This window comes from Macaca nemestrina, chromosome 1 (genome assembly GCF_043159975.1).
Source record: "Macaca nemestrina isolate mMacNem1 chromosome 1, mMacNem.hap1, whole genome shotgun sequence".
Taxonomy (NCBI): Eukaryota; Metazoa; Chordata; class Mammalia; order Primates; family Cercopithecidae; genus Macaca; species Macaca nemestrina.
The window spans coordinates 126,565,150-126,593,032 of NC_092125.1; the positions used below are offsets into that span (position 1 = coordinate 126,565,150).

General features: G+C 34.5%; 2 long non-coding RNA genes across 2 annotated transcripts; one reads left to right on the plus strand and one right to left on the minus strand.

Moving 5' to 3' along the window:
• On the plus strand, positions 1–19,944 carry LOC105489200 (uncharacterized). The gene is made up of 5 exons (XR_011608477.1): positions 1–114; positions 938–1,198; positions 6,268–6,394; positions 13,369–13,631; positions 17,953–19,944. It is a non-coding gene; the product is annotated as an uncharacterized lncRNA (long non-coding RNA).
• Positions 6,675–27,224, minus strand: LOC112427944 (uncharacterized). Its single transcript, XR_003019725.2, has 3 exons — positions 27,104–27,224; positions 24,697–25,244; positions 6,675–6,748 (listed from the first exon to the last, which is right to left on the minus strand). It is a non-coding gene; the product is annotated as an uncharacterized lncRNA (long non-coding RNA).
• Between the last annotated feature and the right edge of the window lie 659 nt (positions 27,225–27,883).

Here is a 27,883-nt window from a genome sequence, read left to right on the forward strand (position 1 = left end):
TCACTCTATTGCCCAGGCTAGAGTGCAATGGCGTGATCTTGGCTCACCACAATCTCCGCCTCCCAGGTTCAAGTGATTCTCCTGCCTCAGCCTCCCGAGTAGTTGGGATTACAGGTACGCACCACCACATCCAGCTAATTTTTGTATTTTTAGTAGAGACGGGGTTTTACCGTGTTGGCCAAGCTGGTCTCGAACTCCTGACCTCATGATCTGCCCCCCTCAGCCTCCTAAAGTGCTGGGATTACAGGCGTGAGCCACCATGCCTGGCCGGGTATGACATTCTTATGTAGACTTTGTTCTTTTCCTATTCAAAACTAAATTCTTCTTATTTGAACTATGTTCTCATTATTCTAGCCAGATAATACTTCTATGGATTCATAGGAATGTGTATCTTTTATTTCCTAAACAGTTTACCTAACAATGTACACAGTAAGTAATTTTCACATCTAATTGTGGTGTCTTTTCAAGGCTGGAATATAGATATACAATTCTCGATAGAAAAAGACCTTTAATTTTGGAGTAAATCATTTGCCTCTAAAGGTCCTGGGGATCATGCGATTTCATTAGAGTGTGTGATAGTGACTTGCTAATTATAAAAGCTACTAGTAGTTTCTGGTTCCTACTCTAAATCCTCAAAGCTGGAACTTCCTGGGTGAGGGGACATATATTCTGAATTTTTTTTGAATGGCAGACTTGAAATAGTTAGCTGTTTATTGATGATATGCTGCAGAGGTGGTCCAAGAGATAGTTTTTATTAATATTTGTCAATACCTTGAGTGAAGGAAAGGCAAACTAACATCTTGTGTTAGTAGAAGGTTCTAAATGTGATGTGGAAAATGTCATCAGAGAACTAACTTTCCCTTTAAATAACCATGATAGGTTTATTTGATAGTGAAAATGAATAATCCAAAGTTTATTCTTTTTTTGTTCTTTATAGAATCTCCTGTAGAATTAACAGTGGACTAACAACGACAATAAAAAGTCTGAAAGTTAGTTCAAAATGGGAAAAATCATAAAAGCAAAGGTCATGACTCACTACTCACCTAACTGCTTCCAGCCTCCCTCCTGACCCAAAATGACAGATTAGCCTCGTCCCCAGCAACCTGGCAGCACGTGAATGGAAGCATAGCACAGCAAGTCTCTCCCTTTCGATAGATTGGATGTCAAGAATAAAGAGTAATATGATAATAGCAAGAAGGTAAGAGCAATACAACAGGGCTTAATGGGTGAGTGGTTTCAGGATATGGGAAAAATTGTCACCTTTTAAAGAGGTATCTGTGCAAATGATACCTTCAAAGGAGCAACTAAAGGTTTCGGGGTGTTAGGAGTTTATAGGCACATCTGTAATTTCAGGCATCTGTGGCTGCCATAAAACACAGAGGTAAAAGAGAAGCTCAATTTCACTCTTTGTATGAGCTGTCATTATTATGTTTGTGTTTCATTTCTCTAAAAAAGACTTTAACAGTTTCATTGCATACATTCTTTTTACTCTAAGTTCCTTACTCTCATATTGAAAAAAGGGGTCATCAATAACTATGAAATAAGTATCTACATGATTAAGGAAAAACCACAGAGAAGTAAAAAGACACAGGATAAATATGAAATTAGTATTTATTCTAGGCTATCTAACAGCTTATGCTATATATCTTTTAAGTTGAAGTTGCGACTGAGGTAGCTCTGTGTCTTTACTCAATCATCATTCATTTATCCATTAACAATTTTTAAACATATTATAGTGCCTTCTGGACACTCTGATAAATCCTGGAGATTTTCTGGTGAGCAAGATAAACACTTTCTTCTGAGATTATGACTCAGTGGGGAAAAAATTTAAAAAAAATTACAAATGAAATAATAAATGCTATCTTAGAGGAGTATGTTTTTCTCTTATCACAGACAGAGGTCAAGTCAAAAAAAGCTTGCAGGTGAACAACATTTAAGTTGATCCATAAAAGAAGGGAAGAATGATCAGGAGGGAAGGGAGGGACAGATAGCATAGTCATGTCTTTAAACATGTGAGAGCATGGAGTTATTGTTGTAAGTGGAAAGTGGTGGTAGCGGCGGTGGGGGTTATGTGTGTGTGCACTGCTACAACAATTTCTGGAATTTCAAAAGCAACAATTGTTATGAGTTTTAGATTCAGCAAGGACGACTGTGCTCAAACAGTAATGCATATGCATAATCGTGTTGTTGTGATACTTGTTCTCTGGAATAGTAGCTTTTATTTAACCTTGACTCATACTAAGAAATACATTTACTTCATTGGTAAGTACACACATGTATGAAATAAATGTTTCATAAAATAATACCTAGCTCACTCTAGTGTGAGACTCTCATATTTTTAACCTATTCTGATTTTTTTTCCATTTTTTTCTTCTTTTGTTAAAATAACAACATAAAATTGACCATTTAACCATGTTTAAGCACACAGTTCAGTAGCATTAAGTATATTCATATACCGAACAACTACCATCTCATCCATCTCTAGAACATTTTGAATTTTCCTAAATTGAAACTTTGTACCCATTCAACAACAATTCCTCATTACTCCATTCCCTGGCAACCACCATTTTACTTGCTATCTCTATGAACACGACAGCTCTTGACATCATCGAAGAGGAATCATATAATATTTATTCTCTTGTGGTTGGCTTATTTCACTTAGTATAATGTCTTCTAGATTCATACATGTTGTAACATATGTCAGAATTTCATTCCTTTATAAGGTTTTCTTCATTTTGAAAATTTACTGTTCTAATGATTTGCATATAGAAACTCATTTAAATCTAACAACAAACTATACATATATATATATGTATATATATATTTTTCTATTCCATTATAGAAACATACTTTAGATCCACTGAAATATCCTTGTCTCACTCGGGAGTCAAAGCCCATAGTTTGAAATCTCTGATCAATGGCATGTCCTGAAGCTAAGTCTTAGTTAAATGCAAGGCATGGATTCAGAGAGAACATAAGATGAAGAAAAATAAAGGTATTAAAAAAGCAACCAATTGAAATGAGTCTATATTGTGTGCATACTAAAAACTAAAAGCAATACAATTTGCATTGGTTAGGATCCAAGATGATGGTGACATTATGAAGTCTAAGAACTGATGAAAGACTCTGAACCATGATGGATGAAAAAATGACAAAAAGGATGCTTAGTCCAGCAAATATGATGGCTTTTTAAGTATCAAGGACTATTTTAATTACAATTGCTCTAGTTGCTATCATCACATGGCATGGTAATAATAATAACCCACACTTAACAGTGTGTGTTGAAGTGTCAGGCACTCTTCTCAGTCCTTGTGGCAGAGACATACATATATTTCACTTAATGTAATGTCTTTTAGATTCATACATGTTGTAGCATGTGTCAGAATTTCCTTCCTTTACAAGGCTTTCTCCATTTTGAAAACATAAGATAAACAACAACAAAGATATTGAAAAATGAACCAATTGATATGTGTTTATATTGTGTGCATACCGAAAACTAAAAGCAATATGCATTGCACTGGTTAAGATCCAAAATGTTGGTGACATTATGAAGTCTAAGAACTGATGAAAGACCCTCAACCATGATGTATGAGGAACCACCAAACCAAACCCACTTACTGTTCCTTATGCCTGCTATTTAGAACAGAGGTCTGATAGCAGCAATCAAGTCTCCACCGGTAACTGGCACCAAACCTACTTACTATTTTTCCTAGGCAAATCACTGGCCTTCATTTCCCAGGGCTTTTATGTGTGAGCGTTGCCCATGACTGATGACTGGTTCTGGACAGTAGGATGTGAATTGAAGAGATGTGGGACAGTTTTAGGCCATGGTGGCTAAAAGTCTGTGTCCTTCTTCACTCTTCTGTGTTGTGATTACCTGTACTGAAAACAGGGGATCCAGTGGAAGATGCCAAGGTCCTGTGGGACAATGATGCTCCCAGATAGAAGGAGACTGTATCCTTGAATTGTCCAATTTTATAGTGATGACAGCAAGAAATAAGTCTTTTTTGTCATAAGGCTCTAGGATTTGGGGCTTTTCCTTTGATACAGCAGTTAGCTTACCCTGATTAAAACTGGACCTAACATATTAACTTACGAATCTTCCAAACAACCCTCTGATATAAGAAATGTTACTTTCCTTATAGCTATTGTAAATATGATAAAAAAGGAGACCAGAGAGTTTAAGTAGCTTTCCCAAGGTCACACAGCTAGTAAGTGTTAGGGGCCAAGGTTCAAACCAAGCAACCTGGTTCCAGAGTTCATGCTCTTTACCATTGAAGTCTACCCATTGGCACTAGGTAGCATTTAACTCATTTAAGTATAGCAGGAATTCCATGAGGTGGTATCCTCATTGTATAGGTGAGGAAATTGAGTTTGAGAAATAATAAATGTTTCTACGTCCAGAATTAACATTTGAGCTCATGCTTGTAAAATTCCAGAACTCTTTTTAGGATGCCATGTTTTTTACAACATGACATACAATGTAGATGAAGAATGGATGAAATTCTTTAGAGCAGAGGAAGCCACAGCAGCAGAAGCCACAAAGAACTCAATTTTGGTTTAACCATGGAAGATTTTTCTAGCGATTTTACCTATCCTAAAAACAGAATGAGGTTGCCTGAGGAGGTAGTGACTCCCAATCACGGGATTGTAACACAGGCTAGATGAGATTTTGAGACAGATTTTTTTAAAAGAGGATTAGTGCATGGGCTGTGTGTTTTACTTGGAAATCAAAAATGCCTTTGATATGTGAAATTCTGTGATAAGGACCTGTTAGAAGGTTGGGTACTTAGGATTCCACAGTGCAAAGCCTTGACTGCACAGCCATATGGGAAGTGACAATCTGTGGAACTTGAATGTGGCAGGTTAGATGGAGTTAATAATTAATGATCCATAATTTCCATTATCTATTTGATATTGTTAGAATTAGGTGCCAGTTGCAGGTGGAGACTTGATCGCTGCTGTTAGACCTCTCTTCTAATTAGCAGGCATAAGAATCTGGTTGTGAGCCTGCGATGTTGCTGAAGGCAAGGGAAACAACCTCAAAGAGAAGTGACAGAAGAAGAACAGATGTAAATGTTTTATGCCCTGATAGACCATTTCTTTGCCCCTGCCTCTGTCTGGAGACTCAGTGTCCTGAGACACATCTACTCTCTTCAAGGAGGCTGCCTGACCCTGACCAGACGCTTCATCATTTAATGTATTCATTATGTCTGAGGTCGGCTTCAGTTTTTCAGGTCCTCCTCTAGCTGCCTGGGGATAAGTGCATAAAAAGCCTATCATCAAAACATCATGCCCTCAACTCCACAAGTCTTCTGGTATCCTCTTCCGAATTTCAAAAACATAGATAAAATGCAAGTCACATTTTACATCCAATGTGGGATAATTTTTTTTCTTTGCTTTACAGTATGTGCCAAATTTGATTCCTGTGACAATTCATATTGTACAAAGTGAAAGGAAGCTTTTCAGCCTGTTCTTTTTTTCTTCCTTCCATATGGCTGATTGATTCATCTCATACTACAAACTTTTTCTCTCCCTAAAATGTGATCTCTGGTGCTTTAAATGAATATATCATTGCTTAAATGGTGCAGCGTGGCACAGTGTTTCCATTTCAAAGCACAGGCTATGGAGTTGGAGGGAACTGAGATTAAAATACAGCTCTGACAACTTATTATCTATGAAACACTGAGCAAGTCACTTAACTTTTCTGGGTCTCCATTTTATCAACTGAAAAATTGACATGAATCTGAAGCTGCAAATTTCTTCTCTCATCTAAGATTTTTCATATCCCTTAATTACATTGCTTACTGTGTATAAATTTACAACAAATATTCATTTCATGATTTCTGTGTTTCAGTCAGTATTAAGCACAGGGCAGATATCAGTGAATAGGGGCAGAGTGGTACCTGCTTTCATGGAGCTCAGAGTGTGCTATAAAATATAAATTAAACAACCAATTACACAGTTTATAACTTAATTACAATGGTGAGTGGTGCCATGAAGGAGAAGAATGGGGACTTAAAGGTGATTAATAGGGGACATGACCTATTATAAGGGATTGGGGAAAGTTGATATGAGAAAATGATACTTACATTAACTTCATTCAGTAATGTATTTATTGTTTATTCAACAATAATTTATTAAATACTGATAATATCCCCAGCATTAGAATACGTTTTAGGGATATTGTGGAGAAAAAAGGTAGGCAAAATTCTCTCAAAGAGCTTAAAATCTAAAATGATATTTTTTTCCTAACTTCATTCTCAGTACCAAAATAGACTACTGGAGACTGAGGAGAATTTCTTAAAAGACAATAAAATGGAGAAGTCACTTCGAGGTGAAAGTACTCGCATTTATTTTATGGAAGAAAAGAAAAACAGGAAAGAAATTTAAAGTAAGTTGGAATAAAGCTTTGGCTGAGAGAAATATGGAGAAGGAAAAATTTATGTGTAAAACTTAGTAATTTGTCTGGGGAACTTAGTTTGATGCCAGAATGAGTTCTGATGGGAATATTACTGGAGCCGTTAGTCAGCTCTCTGATTTGGTTGGGTGCTTATTCCTTTTAGAATAAATGGTCACATTGTTCACTAGCTTGCAGACTCAATGACAGTGGAAAGCAAGTTACATAATCTGTGAATTTTGTTGTCAAATTCAAATAGTACCCTGATATCTACCTATTTAGAAAATCAGAAGACTTCTTCCTCATTATGAACATTCCATCTCTTCTTCACGTTGAGGGAAATTCATGCTGTAATTTGTTGGTAGTAGTTTGTTAGCATGTAAATATGACTATAGCATCCATACACACAGATGCAATAATCATCAACTTGTTTACTAATCAAGTGAGTGTCACATATGAAATGTTCAATGTATCAACAAGATTTTTGACTTTGATTAGAAATATCTCTCATGTACTTTCTCTTCTAGTCACCACTACCTTTTCTAATTTACAATAACCTCTACCCTGCAATAGCTTTTCTATTGGTCTAAATTCCATTTATTGTGGCACCCCATCCACATTAATCTTCACATTGCAGCCAGAATATCTTTTCAAAAATGTAAACTTGATCAAGCTAGTTTCTGTTTATTATCTTCTGATTTATGACAAAATTTCCCTATGACCTGGACTGATTTGACTCCTATCTACCTCTATAGCCTTATCATGGATAGAGTCTCCAATAACATTTTTAGAAAATTTATTTGATATATTTTAGTTTTTTAGAGTAGTTTCAGGTTCATAACAAAATTGAGACATTTTCCATATATCCTCTGTTCCTGCACATACATGGCCTACCCCATTATCAACATTTCCAACCAGAGTGGTGCATTTGTTACAACTGATGACCAGCGTTGACACATCATTATCACCTAGCACAAATATTTTCCATTAGGATTCATTCGTGGTGTTGTATATCCTATGGGTTTGCACAAATGTATCATACAGAATAGTCTCACTGCCTGAAGTAACCTCTCTACATCCCCTAAAATCCTATCAACCACTGATCTTTTTGCTATCTTCATAGTTTTGGTTTTTTCAGCATGTTGTATGGTTGGAATCATACATATGTAGCATTTTCAGATTGGCTTCTTTCATGTAGTAATATATATTTAAAGTTTCCTTCTTGTCTTTCCAGAGCTAGATAGACCAATTTTTAGTCCTAACTATATGCATTGGTTGGATTAATGAAGGATGTTTGGGGTTGCTTTTAACCTTTGACAATTTTAAATAAATCTGCTATGAAGTGCAGGTTTTTGTGTGGACATACTTTTTCAACTCCTTCAAGTACATATCAAGTAGTGTGATTGCTGGATTATGTGGTAAGAATATGTTTAGTTTTATAAGAGACTGCCAAGCTGCCTTCCCAAGTGGCTGTACCATTTGCATTCTTACCAGCAATGAATGACAGTTCCTGTTGCTCCATATCCTCACTAGCATTTGGTGTTGTCAGTGTTTCTGGGTTTTGGTCATTCTAATAGATGTATGGTGGTATCTTATTCTTGTTTTAATTTGCATTTTCCTGATGACAAATGATGTGGAACATCTTTTCATATGCTTATTTGCCATCTGCATATCTGCTCTGGTGATATCTGTTAAGGTGATATCTGAGCAGAATTATATATATATTGTTTATATATATATATTTTATATATATATATATAATTTTTTGGAGACAGAAGTTTGCTCTATTACCCAGGCTGGAGTGCATTGGTGTAATCACAGCTTACCACAGCCTTGACCTCCTGGTATCAAGCGATCTTCCTGGGCTCAGGTGATCCTCCCACCACAGCCTCCTCAGTAGCTGGGACTACAGGCACACGCCACCATACCCGGCTAATTTTTTTGATTTTTAGTAGAGACAAGGACGCACTATTTTGCTCAGGTGGATCTCAAACTCCTGAGCTCAAGAGATTCTCCTTCTTTAGTCTCTCAAAGTCTTGGGATTACAAACATGAGCTACTGCACCCAGGCTGTTAAGTCTTTTTTTTTTTTTTTTTTTTCAATCAGGGTTTGTTTGTCTTTTTCTCCTTCTTGTTGAGTTTTAAGCATTCTTTGAATATTTTTGACAAGTCCTTTGTCCAATTGATGTGTCTTCTGCAATATTTTCTCCTAGTCTGTAGCTCATTTTTTGAATTTTTTTTTATTATTTTGACTGCCTCTCACAGAGCAGAAAATTTTAATTTTAATGAAGTCCAGTTTACCATTCTTACATAGATCGTGTCTTTGGCATTGTATCTACAAAGTCATCATCAAAATCAGTGACATCTACATTTTCTCCTACGTTATCTTCTTGGAGTTTATAGTTCTGCATATTATATTAAGATCTGCAATCCATTTTGAGTTTTTGAGAAGGTGATAAGATCTGTGTCTAAATACACCCCCCCTTTTTTTTTGCATGTGGATGCTTAATTGTTCCATTTCCATTTGTTGAAAATACTTTTTTCTCCATTGTATTGAAAAATACTTTTTTCTCCATTGTAAAAAACAAAAAAATACTTTTTTCTCCATTATATTGCCTTTAACCCTTTGTCAAAGATTAGCTGATTATATTTATTTGAGTCCTGTCTGGGCTCTCTTTTTTATGCCATAAATCAATTAATTGATTCTCCAATATCACACTACCTTGTAACTCTGTAGTAAGTCTTGAAATCCGGTTGTATTCGTCCTCCAAATTTGTTCTCCTTCAATATTTTGTTAGCTATGGGGGGTCTTTTGCGTCTTCATCTAAACTTAAGAGGCATTTGTCAATATCCACAAAATAACTTTCTGTGAATTTTGATTGGGATTGCGTTTAATCTAGAAATAAGCTGGAAATAACTGGCATGTTAATAATATTGTCTTCTATCTATAAATATGAGCTCTCTCCATTTATTTAGTTTTTAAATTAAGGGATTTAGAGTTTTTTCATGTGCTTCTTATATGTTATTTTTTAGATACTATTATTATAAATAGTATTGTTTCCTAATTTCAAATTCTACTTTTTTATTGCTGATATACAGGGACTCGGTTGACTTTTGCATACCAACCTTACATTCTGCAACCTTACTATAATCATGTATTGATTCTAGGTTTATTTACTTTTCTTTTAAATTCCTTCAGATTTTCTACATGGATAGCCATGTCATTTGTGAACAATTTTATTTCTTGTTTCACTTTTCTTTTCTTGTTGACTCTTTGCATTATCTCGAACTTCCAATACCATATTGAAGAACAGAGTGAAATGGGACATCCTTTCCTTGTTCCTGATTTTAGTGGGAAAGCTTTGAGTTTACCACCATTAAGCATGATGTTAGCTGTATTTTTTTTTTTAATAGATGTTCTCAACCAATTTGAGGAAGTTTTTCTCTCTTCCTAATTTACTGATACTTTTTAGTGTGAATGGCTGTTGGATTTTGTCAACTGCTTTTTTTCTGTATCTATTGATATGATCCTGTGTTTTACTTCTTCAGCCTGTTGAGGTGATAAGATTACATTAACTAATTTTTGAATGTTGAACTGGGTTTGCATATCTGGGATCAGTTTCACTTGGTTATGATATATAATTCTGTTTACATATTATTGAATTTGATTTGCTAATAATTTATAAAGATTTTTGGATCTATCTATCTATCTGTCTATCATGAGAGATACTGGTATCTAGTTTTATTTCTTGCATGGTCTTAGTCTGGTTTTGATATTATGGAAATACTAGTCTCAAAAAATTCATTAGAAAGTATTTCCTCTGCTTCTATCATCTGAAAGAAATGGCAGAGAATTGATATAATCTTTTTGTTAAATGGTTTCCTTGACTCTTCAAAACACGTGGCTTTATCTTCCCATACATCACTCTCATATTTCCTTGAAGAACTTATAAATGTTAATGTTTTACATTCATTTATGCCATTATTATTAATATCAATATCCTATTCCCCCATTCCCCTTTCACATAAAAAAGGCTTATAAGGTTAGAGTTTATGTCTACTTTTGCTCATCATTCTAACAAATCATTAGGTTTGAAGTAACTACTCAACTAGTCAATGAATACCTACTGAGTTGAATTGATGGATGAATGAATACATTTGATGGCAGGCCCAAAACCTGAAATGTCACTGTGAAACCTCCTACGATTAATTTCTCCTACTGATATATTTTAGAAATCTGTATTCCTTTACCTCTACTCCATAGTCAAAACTATGTCACAGCCTACTCTCACCAGCAGACTTGGAATCTGAGAAGACACGCTCTAATAACAGCATTTCATATTATGGCAGCTGATTCAATAGATTTCTTTGCAACTTCTTCACTTTCAATATATTCTCTCATTCTTTCTTTTATTTCAAGTTACCAGTGTGAAGTTCTTTTACCTTCTCTATCAATTTCCTGCTTCAATGGGATTTCATACATTGAGTTCCCAGACTTCCCTCACTTCCTCCTTCCTATGATTTGTCCAAAGATAACCTTTCTACCTGCTTTACATCATTCTCCTCTCATCTCCTCAGGGACATTACTTTATCTTTTAGTACATTTTCTTAATTGCCAAATAGTAAACACCTTTCTAATTTATCATCCTCCCTAAACATTCTGCAGCATTCAACCCTTCCCATTTCTTCCTCCTTCTTCTTAAAACCCTCTCTCTTCCTAGTTTTTATTATACGAACTCTCCTGGTTCCTCTCCTATCTGTCGCATGCATTTTGTGTCTTCTTGTATTTTTCAATCCCCTGAATATATATAATCCCCACAAAGATATTGGACCACTTCACTTCCTTCTATGCAGTTTCTTTCCTAAAAGTGTCATCAACTTAACTATTTAAAATTGTCTTTTTTCCCTATGCTTAAAGACAAAATATCTGCTATTATGTTAAAGAAAGCTTGCAGAACCACATGCTTGAGAGGTCACCGGGCTCTGCAATGGGTATATAGCTTCTGATGCACAACAGGAGATAACAACAAGATTCCGTTTGCTATCCCTTGCAACCAGACACATTGACATGCTAGAATTTGACAGTGATTTTCTATGGTTTTATATTTAAATGCAAGAATTCTGATTGCATATCACTTTGTGTGTGGTGCCATTTTCCGTGTATTCCTTGGCACCTTGCATGACAATAATTGGGAGGTTGGGAAATATAAGTATACCAAAAGCTGAATATAACTTACCATCAAACTTCTCACCATTCAGAATGACTTTAGTTGTTTTCATTTTCTTCTCTCTTACCTTAATCTCTTCTTACTAATTCACTGACTGACTCATTCATTCAATGCATATTTATGAATTGCCACTAAGATACAGTCATGAGTAAGAACAGACAATAATCAAATAGCTCCCTGCTTAATGGTGGGACAAATAATAGTAACTAGAATTTTCTTAGGCATTGTCCCCATATGGATATAGATTGGATCACTTTAATATTTATAATATATTAATAATTTTTTGTAAATTCCTGAAATCTGCAAAGGACACCTGGGAACTTTCATAATCTCCCTCAAGTAATTGAGAGTTTTCAGGGGCTGTTTCACATGTGTTCAGGAGTCAGCCTCTCAGCACTGGCTTTATCTTTACCTTATGCCTGGGCTCCTTCTCATTGATATTCTTTGTTAGATAAGCTATTTAAAAGAGATTCATCTTACTAAAAGAATGGGAAAGTCCACACCAAAATTTGTATCTCAATGTTCTCAAGGCCTCCAAAAGCTTAAGGTGCCAAAATGTTTTTATATTCACTTCAGACTCCTCATGTCAGTGTCATACTTTATTCTATGAAAATATGTCTTAAATTTCTTATGTAGATAACTCTACTTTCTGTCTACAGCGACTCCTCTCCTTAGGTAATTGGATGGATGGACAGACAGTATGCTGTCTGTGATTGTCAGTTTTGTGCATCAACTAGCTGATGCACAAAACTGACAATCACAGACAATTCAGTGTGTGGTGCTCAGCTGCTGTTCAAGCAGCAATCCAGAAGTTACTGTCAATGTATTTGAATGTATATTTTAGATTTAAATCAGTAGACTGAATAAATCATATTACTCTCCATAATGTGGGTTGGCCTCATCCAATCAGATGAAGACCTTAAGATAAAAGATTGAAGACTGAAGTCTTCAGAAGAGGAAAGCATTCTGCCTCCAAACTGCCTTCAACTTAAGCCTGCAGCATTGACTCCTGCTGGAATTCCCAGCCTGCCAGGCTTCCCTGCATATTTTGAACTTACCAGCCTCTAAAATTATGTGCACTATTTTTTTAAATAAATATTTTTCTCTTGCTCACTTTCTTCTCTCATATTCTTCTGTCTCCATCCTATTCCTGTTTCTGTGGAGAACCTGATAAATACACAGTCTTCTCTGTTAGCTCACTCCTATGGTCAATTCATACAATTTCTCCCTTCCTGCTTAATTTAAAATCCAAAATCTTCACATAAATACATTCTTATGTGATTTTTACACAGATTGCCAAATGTAATAGAGTGAAAAATTGTTCCTCAAAGATGTCCAAGCCCCAACTGTCAGGTGAATATATTATTTTACATGGCAAAAAGGACTTTGCATGTGCAGTTAGGTTCTTGAAATGGGTAAATTATCCTGGATTATCTAGGTGGTTCCAATGTAAACACAGTGTCCTTATAAAAGGGAGGTAGGAGTTTGAAAGTATGAAGAATGTGATGTGACAACAGAAGCAGAGATTGGAGTGACATGGCTGTGAGCCAAGGAATGTGGGCAGCCTTGAGAAGCTGGGAGAGACAAGGAAAAGATTCTGTCTAGAGCCTCCAGAAGGAACCGTGCTGTCAACACTTTGATTTTAGCCCTGCAAGACTCATTTCAGACTTTGACTACCAGAATTCTAAGAGAATAAATTTGTGTTGTTTAGAGTTACTAAATTTGTGTTAATTTGTTACAGTACAACAAAAAAAACTAATACATCAAACATGCCTGAAGTTCAGCCCTGCATGTAGCCTGTGCTCAAACTGAGATTCCTACTACACAAAAATGAGCAATTAAAATACAGTGTGATAGACTCCCACTTCTAGCCAACTGGTACCAGACTTGCCTTCCTGCCATAAATAACTGGAAAATGGACCAGATATATTAAACAGCTCTTTTCAGGCATTGGACAGCTGGCATCTCAGCAATGTGATCCTTTGGAGAAGGGAAACAAATGAGGTGAGTCTTATGTTTGTTCCAGCTTTCTTTTGTAGGCATTTTCTGTACTGTGGTAGAGAAAGGGGAATCTAAGCAAAGTATAGTAGACTCTTTGACTTGAAGAGACAGAGATTAGAGTTTGAGTAATCTGAGGTGGTTGAAATCTGGAATCTACATAGAAAAAGAGTCCTAGAAATATGTGTATAGGCCTTTGAGTTTTTAGCTGACTACTAAACTACGTATGTATAGAGTAAAACTCAATGATGTAGAACAAAGACAAACTTGAAGTTGTAAGCTGAGCAATTCGCAGAGCTCATGCATTTCTGTGAGACATTTGAGTCCCAATCATGCAAAGCGGAGGGTGAACCACAGAGCACTCAGTAGACACCCCAGAATGGTGGTAGGGCTAAAGCAGACTTAGAGAAAAATCTACTCTAGTCCCACCCTAAAAAAGCTTATGAAGGGGTCTCTAAATAATTAAGCCAACCTGCAAGTTATATAAGTGTCTGTTAGAACAAAGCCCAACATTATTTTTAAAAAATTAATGAACACCTTCATTATCACTCATTCTGTATCTTACATCTTCAGAATGTATTTATCTTACAATATATAAACACCTTGACCAATATCTTCCCATTTCTCCCAACTCCCTTCCCCCGCACCAGCCTTTGGCAACCACCATTCTACTCTCTGCTTCTGTGATTCTGAGTTTGTTTGATTCCACATATAAGTGAGATTGTGCAGTATTTCTCTTTCTGTGTCTGGCTTATTTCACTTAGCATAAGATCCTCCAGGTCACAAATGTAAGGATTTCCTTCTTTTTTATGGCTGGATAATATTCCATTTTTTGTATATGTGTATATTTATTTATACATACATAAATACATACTATATTTTCTTTATCTATTCATCCATTAATGGAAACTTAGATTGTTTCAATATCTTGGCTTCTGTGAATAATACTACAATGAACTTGAACGTGAATTTATCTTTTCAAGATACTGATTTCATTTCCTTTGGATGTATACCTATAAATAGAATTGCTAGATCATATAGTAGTTCTGTTTTTAAAGTTTTGCGGAAACTTCACACTGTTTTCTATAATTCTTCTACTAGTTTACATTTCCACCAACAGTGTACAAGATTTACCTTTACTCTACATTTTCATTAACACTTGTTATCTCTTATCTTTTTGATAATAATCTTCCTAACAGATGTGAGGTGATAGCTCATTGGGGTTTTGATTTGCATTTTCCTAATGGTTAGTGATACTGAGCACTTTTTCATGTACATGCTCAACATTTTTATGTCTTCTTTGAAAAAGAAGTTTGTTCAGGTTCTTTGCCTATTTTTAAGAATAGTTTTTTTTTTTTTTCCAATTGTGTGAATTCCTCATTTAACCCTAATCAAATATACAATTTTGAATATTTTAGTTCATTTCATAGGTTGCCTTTTCTTTTTTTGAATTTTATTCTTTGCTATACAGGCTCATTTTAGTTTGATATATTTCCATTTGTTTATTTTTACTTTTGTTATCATATATAAAAAAATCAATGCATTAAAAATTCAAGGAGCTTTCAATTTCTGTTTTCTTCTAGAAGTTTTATGATTTTGAATCTTACATCTAAGTCCTTAATCCATTTGGAGCTAATTTTTATATATGGTGTAAGACAAGGCTCCAATTTCATTCTTTTTCATGTTAATATCCAATTTTCCCAACAACATTTATTAAAGAGACTATCTTCCCATTGTAATCTTGGCACTCATGTCAAAGATTAGTTGAACATGTATGTGTGGCTATATGTTTGGATTCTTTGCTCTGCTCCATTGGTTTATGTATCTGTTTTTATGTCAGTACTATGTTGTTTTGATTACTATAGCTTTGTAATATAGTTTGAAATCAGGAAGTGTGATGCCTTCAGCTTTGTTCTTGCTCATGTTTGCTTTGGCTATTCACAGTATTTTATGGTTCCATATAAATTTTAAGATTGTTTTCTATTTCTATGAAAAATGTCATTGGAATTTTTATAGAGATTTCATTGAATCTGTAGATCTCTTTGGGTAATATATACATTTTAACAAAATTATTCTTCCAATCCATGAATGGAAGATATATTTTCATTTATTTGTCTTTAATTTCTTTCCTCAATGTCTTTTCAGTGTATGGATCTTTCATCTCTTTGTTTAAATTTATTTCTAAGTATTTTATTCTTTTTGATATTATTGAATTGTTTTCTTTTTCGTTTTCTTTTTTTTTTTTTTTTTTTTGAGACAGAGTCTCTCTCTGTCACCTAGGTTGGAGTGCAGTGGTGTGATCTTGGCTCACTGAAAGCTCCACCTCCTGGATTCACGCCATTCTCCTGCCTCAACCTCCTGAGTAGGAGTAGCTGAGACTACAGGTGCCCACCACCACACCCGGCTATTTTTTTTTGTATATTTAGTAGAGATGGGGTTTCACTGTGTAAGCCAGGATGGTCTTGATCACCTCTGACCTCGTGATCTGCCCGCCTCGGCCTCCCAGAGTGCTGGGATTACAGGTGTGAGCCACCGTGCCCAGCCAGAATAGCTTTCTTTCTTTCTTTCTCTTTTTTTTTTTGAGACGGAGTCTTGCTCTGTCGCCCAGGCTGGAGTGCAGTGGCCGGATCCTGGTTCACTGCAAGCTCCACCTCCTGGGTTTACACCATTCTCCTGCCTCAGCTTCCCGAGTAGCTGGGACTATAGGTGCCCACCACCACGCCTGGCTAGTTTTTTGTATTTTTTAGTAGAGACGGGGTTTCACCATGTTAGCCAGGATGGTCTCAATCTCCTGACCTCGTGATCCACCCGTCTCGGCCTCCCAAAGTGCTGGGATTACAGGCTTGAGCCACCGCGCCCGGCCCAGAATAGCTTTCTTAATTTCTTTTTTGAATACATATTTTTTGGTGTATAGAAACCCAGGTAATTTTTGTGTGTTGATTTTGTATCCTGAAAAATTTCCAAACTACTTCATTCATTCTAAAATATTTTTGGTGAAGTTTTTAGAGTTTTCTATATATAAGATTTTGTCATCTGTAGAGACAATTTTACTTGTTCCCTTCCAATTTGAATACCTCTCATTTATTTTTCTTGCCTAATTGCTCTGGCCAAGACTTCTAGTACTATTTTAAATAGAAGTGGCAAAAGTAAGAATCCTTTTCTACTTTCTGATGTTATAGTAAAAGTTTTTAACTTTTCAACATTGAGTGTAAGTTAGCTATAGGTTTGTTAAATATGGCCTTTATTGTGTTGAGGTATATTTCTTCTACATTTAATTTGTTCTGAGGTTTTATTATGAAAGAATGTTGAATTCGGTTAAATGCTTTTTCTGTGTCTATTAACATAATAAGTTATATTATCCATTTTGTTAATGTGGTGTATCACAGTTATTAATTTGCACATGTTGAATTATTTTTGCATCCTAAGGATGAATCTTTATCGTGATGTATTATCCTTTTAATGTGAATTATATTTGGTTTGCTAGTAATTTTTGTTGAGGATTTTTGCATCTATGTTCATCAGATATATTGACCTGTAATTTTCTTTTCTTAGTGTCTTTATCTGAATTCAATATGAGGGTAATTCTGGACTCCTAAAATTAGTTTGGCAGTGTTCTATTCTCTTCAACTTTTTGGAAAGGTTTGAAGGATTGGCATTAATTCTTTAAATGCTTGGTAGAATTCACCAATGAAGTCATCTAGTCCTGAGCTTTGTTGTTGTTGTTGGGAGGCTTTTGATTACTGATTCAATAATTCTATTTGTTATTGGTGTGTTCAGATTTTTATTTTCTTTATGATCCAATCTTGGTAGACTGTATGTCTCCAGGAATTTATTATTTTTCTCTAGGTTATCCAATTTGTTGATGTATAATTATTATAATTGTTCATAATAATCTCTTGTGATCCTTTCTATTTCTGTGATATTAATTGTAATGGTTTACCTTACATTTATAATTTTATTTGAGTTCCCTCTTTCTTCTTGGCTAGCATAGCTGAATGCTTGCCAATTTTGTTGATATTTTCAACCAGATTTTTAGGTTCATTGACTTTTTCTATTGTTTTTCTAGTCTATTATTTTATCTATGTTTACTCTTATTTTTATTATTTCCTCCCTTCTGCTGCCCTTGCAATATTTACTTTTCTTTTTCTAGTTCCTCGAGGTGTGAAGTTGAGTTATTTGAAGTAGTTTTTTTCTTAATGTAGGCTTTTATGGCTAGAAACTTCCATGTCAGAACTCCTTTAGTTGCATTCCCTAAGTTTTGGTATATTGTAATTTCCACTTGTTTCTCAAGATACTTCTTTTAATTTCTTTCTAAATTTTTTTTCAGCCAGGTGTGGTGGCTCACACCACTTTGGGAGGCCGAGGTGGGCAGATCACAAAGTCAGAAGTTTGAGACCAGCCTGACCAATATGCTGAAACCCTCTCTCTACTAAAAATTAAAAAAAAAAAAAAATAGCCAGGCATGGTGGCACACATCTGTAATCCCAGCTGCTCAGGAAGCTGAGGCAGCAGAATTGCTTGAACCCGAGAGGTGTAAGTTGCAGTGAGCAGAGATCGAGCCACTGCACTCCAGCCTGGGTGACAGAGGGACAATCCATCTAAAAAAAAAAATAATAATAAAATATATGCTTTTTTCTTTGATCCAATGATCTTTCATGAGTGTGTTGTTTTTAATTTTCATATACTAGTGTATTTTCCAAAATTTCTCCTGTTACTGATTTCTAGATTTTACCAACATGATTAGTAAAGATATTTGAGATGACGTTAAATTTGTGAAGACTTGTTTTGTGGTCTAACATATGATCTATCCTGAAGAATGTTTTTTGTATGCTTTAAAAGAATGTGTATTTCCCTGCTATTGGATGGGATGTTCTCTCTCTCTATATATATACACATATCAGTTAGATCCATTTGACCTATACTGTTATTCAAGTCCACTATTTATTGATTTTCTGTCTGGGTGATATCTCTGGTGTTGAAATTGGAGTATTAAAGTCATTTACTGTTATTGTATTACTGTCTAGTTCTCCTGTTAATTCTTTTAATATTTGCTTTACATATTTAGGGGATATGATGTTAATTAAAGAACACAATAATTATAAATATAAATGTACCCAACCTTGGAAGTCCAACATTCTTTATATTAAAAAAAAATTAAACAATTTAAAAACAAAATTTACATTATCCAGAATTTGATTTAAAAACAAGAGAAAAAGCAGAAAAATGTGTCCCATTACAAGGAGAAAAATCTGTCAATGGAAACATCCAGAAATGGCAAATGACAGAGTTATCAGACAATGACTTTAAGATAGTGATTAAAAATGTATGAAAAGATTTAAGGGAAAACATAAACATAATTAAGCTACAAAGTGAAAATCTGAAGCATAGTGAAATGATTAAGAGTTGTAAATGCAAATGAAGTGATAATTTTAGTGAATTGTGTTAACAGTAGATTAGAAACTGTGGAGGAAATAATTAATAATCTTGATATGGCTTGGATATGTGTCTCCGCCCAAATCTCACGTCAAATTGTAATCCTCAGTGTTGGAGGAGGGGCCTGATGGGAGGTGATTGCATCATGGGGATGAATTTCCCCCTTGCTTTTCTCATGATAGTGAGTGAGTTCTTATGAGATCTGGTTGTTTAAAGTGTGTAGCACCTCCCCCTTCTCTCTCTTTCTTCTGCTTTGGCCGTGTAAAACATGCCTAATTTCCCTTCTGTTATGACTGACAGTTTCCTGAGGCCTCCCCAGGCATTCTTCCTGTATAGCTGGTAGAACTGTGAGCAAATTTAAACCCCCTTTTAAAATATAAATTATTTAGTTTCAGGTATTTCTTTATAGCACAGTGAGAACAGACTAACACAAATCTTAAAGATATATTAATAGAAATTACTTGAATTGAAACACATAGAAAAAGAAACCAAACTGTCATAAAAGGTCTCATTGATATGTGGGATGAATATCAAGTAGTCTCATATACATGGAAGAAAAACTAGCAAAACTGAAAGAGATATAGACAAATTGACAATTATGCCTATAAATTTCTAGAATCTTCTCTCAGTAACTGGTAAAGAAAAACAAATGTCAACAAACATCAACCAACTAGACTAGGTAGGTCAAAGTGCCCACAGGTCAAGTAGAAATTATGTGAAGACTTAGAAAATGTTTCTAATTGAGTGACAATGGAAAACATAACATATTAAAATTTAGGTGTACATGAAGAGAAATTTATACTCTTACATGCATATTTTAGAAAAAAAAGTGTCTGAAATAAATTCTAAGCTTCTTTCTTGAATGCTACCAAAAAATTATACTCAAGGAAAGTAGAAAATAATAATAAAAACAATAAAGATAAATAAGTACAATAAAATAATTAGATGATAATAAGTACAAGGTATTAATAAGGCAGAAAGCAATAAAAGGAGAAATCAAAATGCAGTAGAAAAAATTAAATAAAAATATTTTTCCTTGAAATTATCAAAAAATTGCAATCAAGCTACATTAAACAGGAAAAAACAGACACAAGTTACCAATTTCAAAAATGACAGAAGTATTGCTGCATATTCTGCAGGCATTAAAAGGAGGAATGTTATAATATGATATGGATAAATGACAAGAGATTGATTACTTTAGATAGAATAGATACATTTCAAAAATGGTACAAATTAGAAAAATTGAATCAATAAGAAGGAAAATTTTAATAGCCATATATCTGTGAAAGAAATTAAATCTATAATTAAAAACTTTTCCATGAAGAAAAATACAATACAGAATAGCTTTGCTTGTGAACTCTAGACAATCTTTTAAAAAAAGAAATACTAGCTATTGTTTGAAAATTAACAAATACTGAAAGGATAATTAATTCCAAACTCATTTTATGGTACTGACATTACAGAATGCATGTAAAATTACACATGAATATACTTTATGAATACAAATGCAAAATCCTTAACAAAATATTATCATAATTAGATCCAGCAATAAACACAAAGTATAATACATCATGAGTAAACAAAATTTATCTCTGGAATGCAAAGTTGGTTTATCATTTGAGTATCAATCAATGTATTTTGTCATATTACTACAACAAAAGAGTTAAACTATACAATAATTTCAATATGTGAAGAAAACTAATTTAACAAAACTCAACATTAAATAATTTAAAAAGCTATTAAGAGGATGGGAACAAATATAAACTTATTCAAACTAAAAAAGAGTATATACAAAACCTTCATCTGACATTGTATGTAATAGTTCTAAGGTTGGGAAAAAAGATTAAAATTTCTCTCACGTTCCTCTTCCACATTTTAATGGAAGTTCAAGCCAGTGTAATAAGAAAAGTAAGAGAAATAAAAGACATATACATTGGAAATAAATAGGTAAATGTGTCTTTGTTTGTTAATCATATGATTATGCATATAGAAGATCCTAAAAAACTATAAAAAAGCAAGTAGGACTAAAAAGTGAGTTTAGCAAGATCACAAGATACTAAATCAACATAGAAAAAGCTATTATATTTCTCTATATTAGCAATAAATGATTAAAAAATACAATTGCCATCTACAAGGCCAGCATAACCCTGACACCAAAGCCAGACAAGGACACAATTTAAAAAAAGAAACTACAGGCCAATATCAGTGATGAATATAGACACAAAAATTCTCAACAAAATACTAACAAACGGAATCCAACAACACATCAAAAAATAATACACTATGATCAAGTGGGATCTATAGGTCAATTAGACCCATAGATCAATTTACATCACACATCAATAGAATGAGAGACAAACATCATATAATTTTCTCAATATGTGAAGAAAAAGTTTTTGATAAAATTCAACATCTCTTCATGATAAAAATTCTAAATGAATTAGGCATAGAAGGAAAATATCTTAACATAATAAAGACCACATATAACACATCCTGTTCAGCTAACATCCTACTGAACAGAAAGTTTTCAGGTTTTCCTCCAACTGGAAAAACAAAAAAAACAAAACAAAAAAAAAAACAAAAAAAAACAAGGACCCCCACTCTCACCAATCCTTTTCAACATAGTACTGGAATTCCTAGCTAGATAAATTCGGCAAAGAAAAAATAAAACACATCCGAATTCAGAAGGAGGAAATTATATTTTCCCTGAAGACAACATGATAGTATGTGTAGCAAAACCTGAAGACTCTACCAAAAAACTCTTAGAACTGATACATGAATTCAGTAAAGTTGTAGTGCACAAAATTAATATACAAAATCAGTAGTGTTTTTAATACATTAACAACAAACTAGCTGAAAAAGAATCAAGAAGGCAATCACATTCATAGCAGCTATAAAAGTATAGTACCTAGTAATAAATTTAATCAAGGAGGTAAAAGAAGTTTACGAGGAAAACTACGAAACACTGATGAAAGAAATTGAAGAGGCTGGGCGTGGTGGCTCACACCTGTAATCCCAGCACTTTGGGAGGCTGAGGCAGGTGGATCACTTGAGGTCAGGAGTTCAAGACCAGCCTGACCAACATGGTAAAACCCTGTACCTACTAAAATTTAAAAAAAAAAAAAAATTAGCCTGGCGTGATGGCAGGTGCCTGTAATCCCAGCTACTCTGGAGGCTAAGGCAGGAGAATTGTTTGAACTTGAGAGGCAGAGATTGCAGTGAACTGAAATCACACCACTGCACTCCAGTCTGGGTGACAGATGGAGACTCTGTCTCAAAAAAAAAAACAAAAAAAAAAAAAAAAAAAGAAAGAAATTGAAGAGGGAACTAACAAATGGAAAGACATCCCATGTTCATGAGTTGAAATAATTAATATTGTTAAAATGACAATACTACTTAAAGCAATCTACATATTCAATGCAATCCTTATCAAAATACCAATAACATTCTTTATGAAAACAGAAAAGAATCCCAAAATTTATACGGAACAACAAAATACTCCAAATAGCCAAAGAAATCCTGAGCAAAAAGAACAGAGCTGCAGGTATCATACTATCTGACCTCAAAATATACTACAAAGCTGTAATAACCCAAGCAGCATGGTATTGTCATAACAACAGATGCATAGAACAGTGGAACAAAATAAAGAATCCAGAAATGAATCCACATATTTACAGTCAACTTATTTTTTTATGAAGATTATAAGAACATTCCTTGGGGAAGAACAATCTCTCCAATAAATGGTGCTGGGAAAACTGGATATTCATATGCAGAAGAATGAAACTAGACACCCACCTCTCACCATATACAGAAATCAACTCAAAATGCATCAAAGACCTAAATGTAATACTTGAAACAATAGAAATACTAAAATTAAAAAAGGGAAATAGTTCAGAACATTGGTCTGGGAAAAGATTTTATAAATAAGACCTCAAAAGCTCAGGCAACAAAAGCCAAAAATAAATAAAAATGATTATGTCTAACTGAAATGGTCTGTGCAGCAAAGAAAACAATAAACAGTTCAAGACAACCTGCAAAATGGGATAAAATATTTACAAACTACTCATCTAACAAAGGATTAATATGCAGAATATACAAGGAACTGACACAACTCAAGAGCAAAAAGTAAACAACTTAACTTAAAAATGGCCATATAATCTGAACAGACATTTCTCAAAAGAAGACATATAAAAGAACAATAAATACAAGAAAAAGTTTTTAGCATTACTAACTAACAGAAAAATGCAAATCAAAACTATAATGAGGTATTGTCTTACCCCAGTTAGGATGGCTATTATCAAGAGACAAAAATAAAAAATGTTGAGGAGGATGTGGAGAAAAGGGAACTCTTACACACTGTTGGTTGGAATGTAAACCAGTATTGCCACTACAAAGAACAGCATGGAAGTTCCTCAAAAAAACTGCAAATGTAACTACCATGTGATCTAGAAATCCTACCACTGCAACTTTATCCAAAGGAAAGGAAATCATTACATTGAAGAGACATCTGCACCCCCATGTTTATTGCAGCACTTTTCGCTATAGCCAAGATATGCAATTAACCTGGGTGTCCAAAAACAGATGAATGGGTGAAGAAAATTTTGTATATGTACACATGGAATACTATCCAGCCATAAAAAAAGAATAAAATCTTATCATTTATGGCAATGTGGATGAAACTGGAGGACATATGTTAAATAAAATAAGCCAGCAACATAAAGTTAAACACTGCATGTTCTCACTCATATGTGGAAGCTAAAAAAGGTTGATCTCATAGAAGTAAAAAGTAGAACAGAAGATACTAGAGGCTTGGAAGGGTGGGGGAAGAGAGGGATAAAAAGAGATTTGTTAAAAGATACAAAATTACAGCTAGGTAGGAGGAATACATTCTGATGTTCTATACCACTGTAGGATGTCTATAGTTAACAATAATATATACTTTCAAATAGCTAAGAGGATAGTGAACATTCCCAACATAAAGAAACGATAATTATTTGAGATGATAAATATGATAATTATTTTGATCTAATCACTACACATTATATGTATTGAAATATCACTATGTACACCATGAGTATGTACAATTATTTCTGTCAATTAAAAAAGAGAAGTATATAAGAAAAAGCAAAAGATTAAATTAAAAAGTACTATGTGAATGTGTTGTAAAATTGACATAAACATGTAACATCTATTAATATATGCAATTAAATATAAATAAGAACTATATACTAGAAATGACATAAAATTCTTGAAAGAAATTAAATATCTAAATTAATGAAGAGATATGCTATGTTTGCTTAAAATGCATGGCTCATATTTTAATGTAAGTTATGATTCAGTAAATTTGCTTAAAAAATATATATATATATAGTGTGTGATAAATGTTATACTGAGGGTAAGGATTCCTAATTCAATTTTGTGTGTAGGCAGTGTGTTCCAGAAATTCTCCCCAAATTTGCCAGCTGTAGGAAGAGAAGGATTTAGATAAAGGGAGGAGCATGTTTCTGATAGTCGTTTAGGAACCACCAAGTTGTTCAGTAAACTTGGGATATAGTTTGTGAGGCCTGAATTCTAAGAGATGATACTGGGAAGGATCAGAACATGAAAAGCCTCATAGTATGACCTTGAGATTAAATACCTTTTAAAATTTTGTACCATAGGTGGCTCTCTGGCTTCATCCTTGTCGTCACGCTGCTTGTAAGCAACACTTTGGGTTTGAGACTTTCCTTGTGAATTCTTCATTGTTTTCAGTATGCAGAGTTAGATTAAAATGTCGATGCTCTGAGGGGAAGAGACAGATCTGAATGGTTTCCCACTTGAATCTTCCAAGATACTCCTAAATAAGGTAGTAGTGTCCCTCCTAGCAGGAATAGAGAAACTAGAAATCTAGGAGGTCCGGGAGGAAAAATAACTTCTGAAAACCTTTCTGAAGGTAGTAGAAACTGGCTAAATTTGTGGTTCAGATTCTTCTGTTTGGAGTGTGCCTTTGACTGAAGTGCTAAGAGGAACCACGGTGGGGATGTTGGTTATGAGCAGTATGGTACTTATTCCCATTTGCAGAGATATGTTTATCTGTGGGTTCTCTTCTATATTAATCACTTAGCTCCCAGTTTAGGAAGAATGACAGAAACCATCTCATAGGAATCTTTCCCAGGATTTGGCTTTAGTGAATGAGGCGCAGCAGCCCTGGGGAAAAAGGGGGAGGGGGAGATTTTGAAGATCATCTCATTAAGCATAATCTTTCTTTCTTCTTTTTCTACATAATGTTCTCAGCACCTTTAATCATTGCTCATTATGTTGATCATCATTCAATTACCCTAGTTTGCCAATGCTCTTTAGAAATTTTCTGTGCCTTTGTTTGTTAGTTAAGTAAATAGTACCTGGTTCTGAGGGGACCACCATTATCACTGATTAGAGTGTCCTGTGCAAGACAGGGTAGGACAAATTCCACTGTTGACATGAATCTACCATAGCCCCCTAAGTTTCCAATAATTGTTGTTTTTCCCCTCTACCATTCAAAACAAACTTCATTCCACATACCAATTCATGGAATAAAATAGATTTGAGAGAATAGAAATATGGACTGTTATCATTTATAATGGAAATGTAGGAGATTCAATTAAATGATCAAATGTTAAAATAGTTTTAGTAGTACATGCACTTATCTAAACTATGTTACTAAAAATTAAAATTAAAAAGTTTTTATGATGGATTTGATTTTTCATGTTTACTTAGTTCAATAAAAACAAACAGAAGCCAAAATAGTTTTCACCACCATGTGAGACAATAGAGAAGCATAAGTAGATATGGCAGGATAAAACACCATCATGAGGTTGTCACTCAGCTGGAAACAAATTGAACATTACTTTCTTTCGCTTCTTTTGTTATTGTCAAAAAGTAAAAGCCTATCTTTTTTATGCAGATTAAGAAAACATTTAGGTTAGGAAGCCTGGCACTTATTTCTTCTGTTGAATTGCAGTAGTATAAAAAGTTGTACTCTTGACTTAAAGATACATTTGCTTTTTTTCCTAGAAAATAATAACAAAAAGAAAATTATTCAGGTGAGAATAGCGCTCCTGAAATTACTGTGTTCTTTAATCCAAAAAATGTGAGACATCAGATCATAATAATCAGTGATGAGTAAACCCACTGTAGATTATTTGATATCCTGTGTTATTTTACTTCTTTGATAAGTAAGCTTCTAGCAACAATCTTCATATGTGAATTTCCTTTGAAGGATGCCTCTATTAATTCAATAAGGTTTTGAATAAAGCCCGATTATCAGGGGCCATGTTACCGAGGCCAGCCCGCCCTGATGGAAGACCCTCTTAGAACCAGAAAATGAGGTCAATCTCACACTGGAGAGTCAGACAAGCTAATGGTCAGGAAGCACCTGAAGAATAAAAATTACTTAACTGACACTGGTCAAGATGAAATTTGTCTTCAACCTCAAGTTGGAGATAAGCACATCTCCAAAAGCCCACTAAGGGGCAGATTAATCAGCCTTTAGCTAGGCATTGTGGTAGCAGGTATTATTTTGGAAAAAAAAAGTCAGGTAAATTGCCACTCAAATTCTAAAAACAGTTTAAAATGTCAATCCTTAATGTGCCATAAAACATTGGAGGTTTTTGCTCTGGTAGACATAGATGAGAGTCTGCAAATCCAGTTAATTATGGTTTAAGTTATATCAAGGACATGCATAAACCTTTATATGACCCATCAAAGGCTTTCTGATTTTAGTAAAACAACATCTTGACCACACTCTGCAGTGATGGTGAGAAAAATTTTGAAAGTAGCACCCCAAATTTCAAGCATTTTCCAACTTTTGTGGCTCAAAGTCACATGGGTACTATCTGGCTATTGGTCACTGCTATCTCTCGTACCTGCTCCCCCTCCATAATGTCAGAACACTTGTTCAGTTTGGAGACTAATCAGTCAGACATATGGGTCTGAAAGTATGCCCTATTGACCACAGTAAGTTCATTCCAAGATTGAGTGAAGATATTGAAGTCACAGTTATTGAAGATAGGGGTTGGGTGATTCACTAGATCACATCAGATTTCCACTGTATATTTAGATCAGAGCAAGATCCTCCTTGGAGAATTCCATCGAGCCATTGCTTTGGGTTTAGATGGCTTTGTCCAACTGCTTAGCTTCCTCTGAGCTGAGCTTGGGGGTTCTGGAATTCTCTTGCAGTTACCATTCTGTAGATTTCTAACACACACACACACACACACACACACACACACACACACACACACACACACACATCATTAGCTTAATCTTGCATCTTCTGAACAGATTTCAGGAGATTTTCTTTCATGGTAAAGTTTTTTTTTTTTTTTTTTTTTTTTTTTTTTTCCCTTCCAAGAAGGTGGTTCTTTCATTGGTTTAATTCAGATACAGTTCAGATTCTTGCAGAGACATAACAGAGGCTCATTTTGCTTATTCCCTGGAATCATTTGTTTGCCCAGCTCTCCGATATATTTTTGTATTCATCTGTAATTCTTTTAGTTTTTACAAGGCTATTCTCTATTGCAGAAATCTCCTGGATGATTCTAGAATGTTGCTTTTTGGAAAGATTCTAACTCCATCAGGAGGTGGTTATTTTCTGACCAGAGAATCCCTGTTCCTATTTTTAATTTGTTGCAGCTGTGCCTCCCTCTCTTTGCTTCCCTCTGGGGCTTTTTGCAATTTCTCTGCATATTCTTTGACCTTTGCTTCTTTGACATAGCTAGATCTTTTCAATAGCAAGTTTCTTCCTCCTGTAGAACTAAAAATATTATCTTCCTTTTAAAGTGGAGGAAGAGCTTCACACTTCTTGT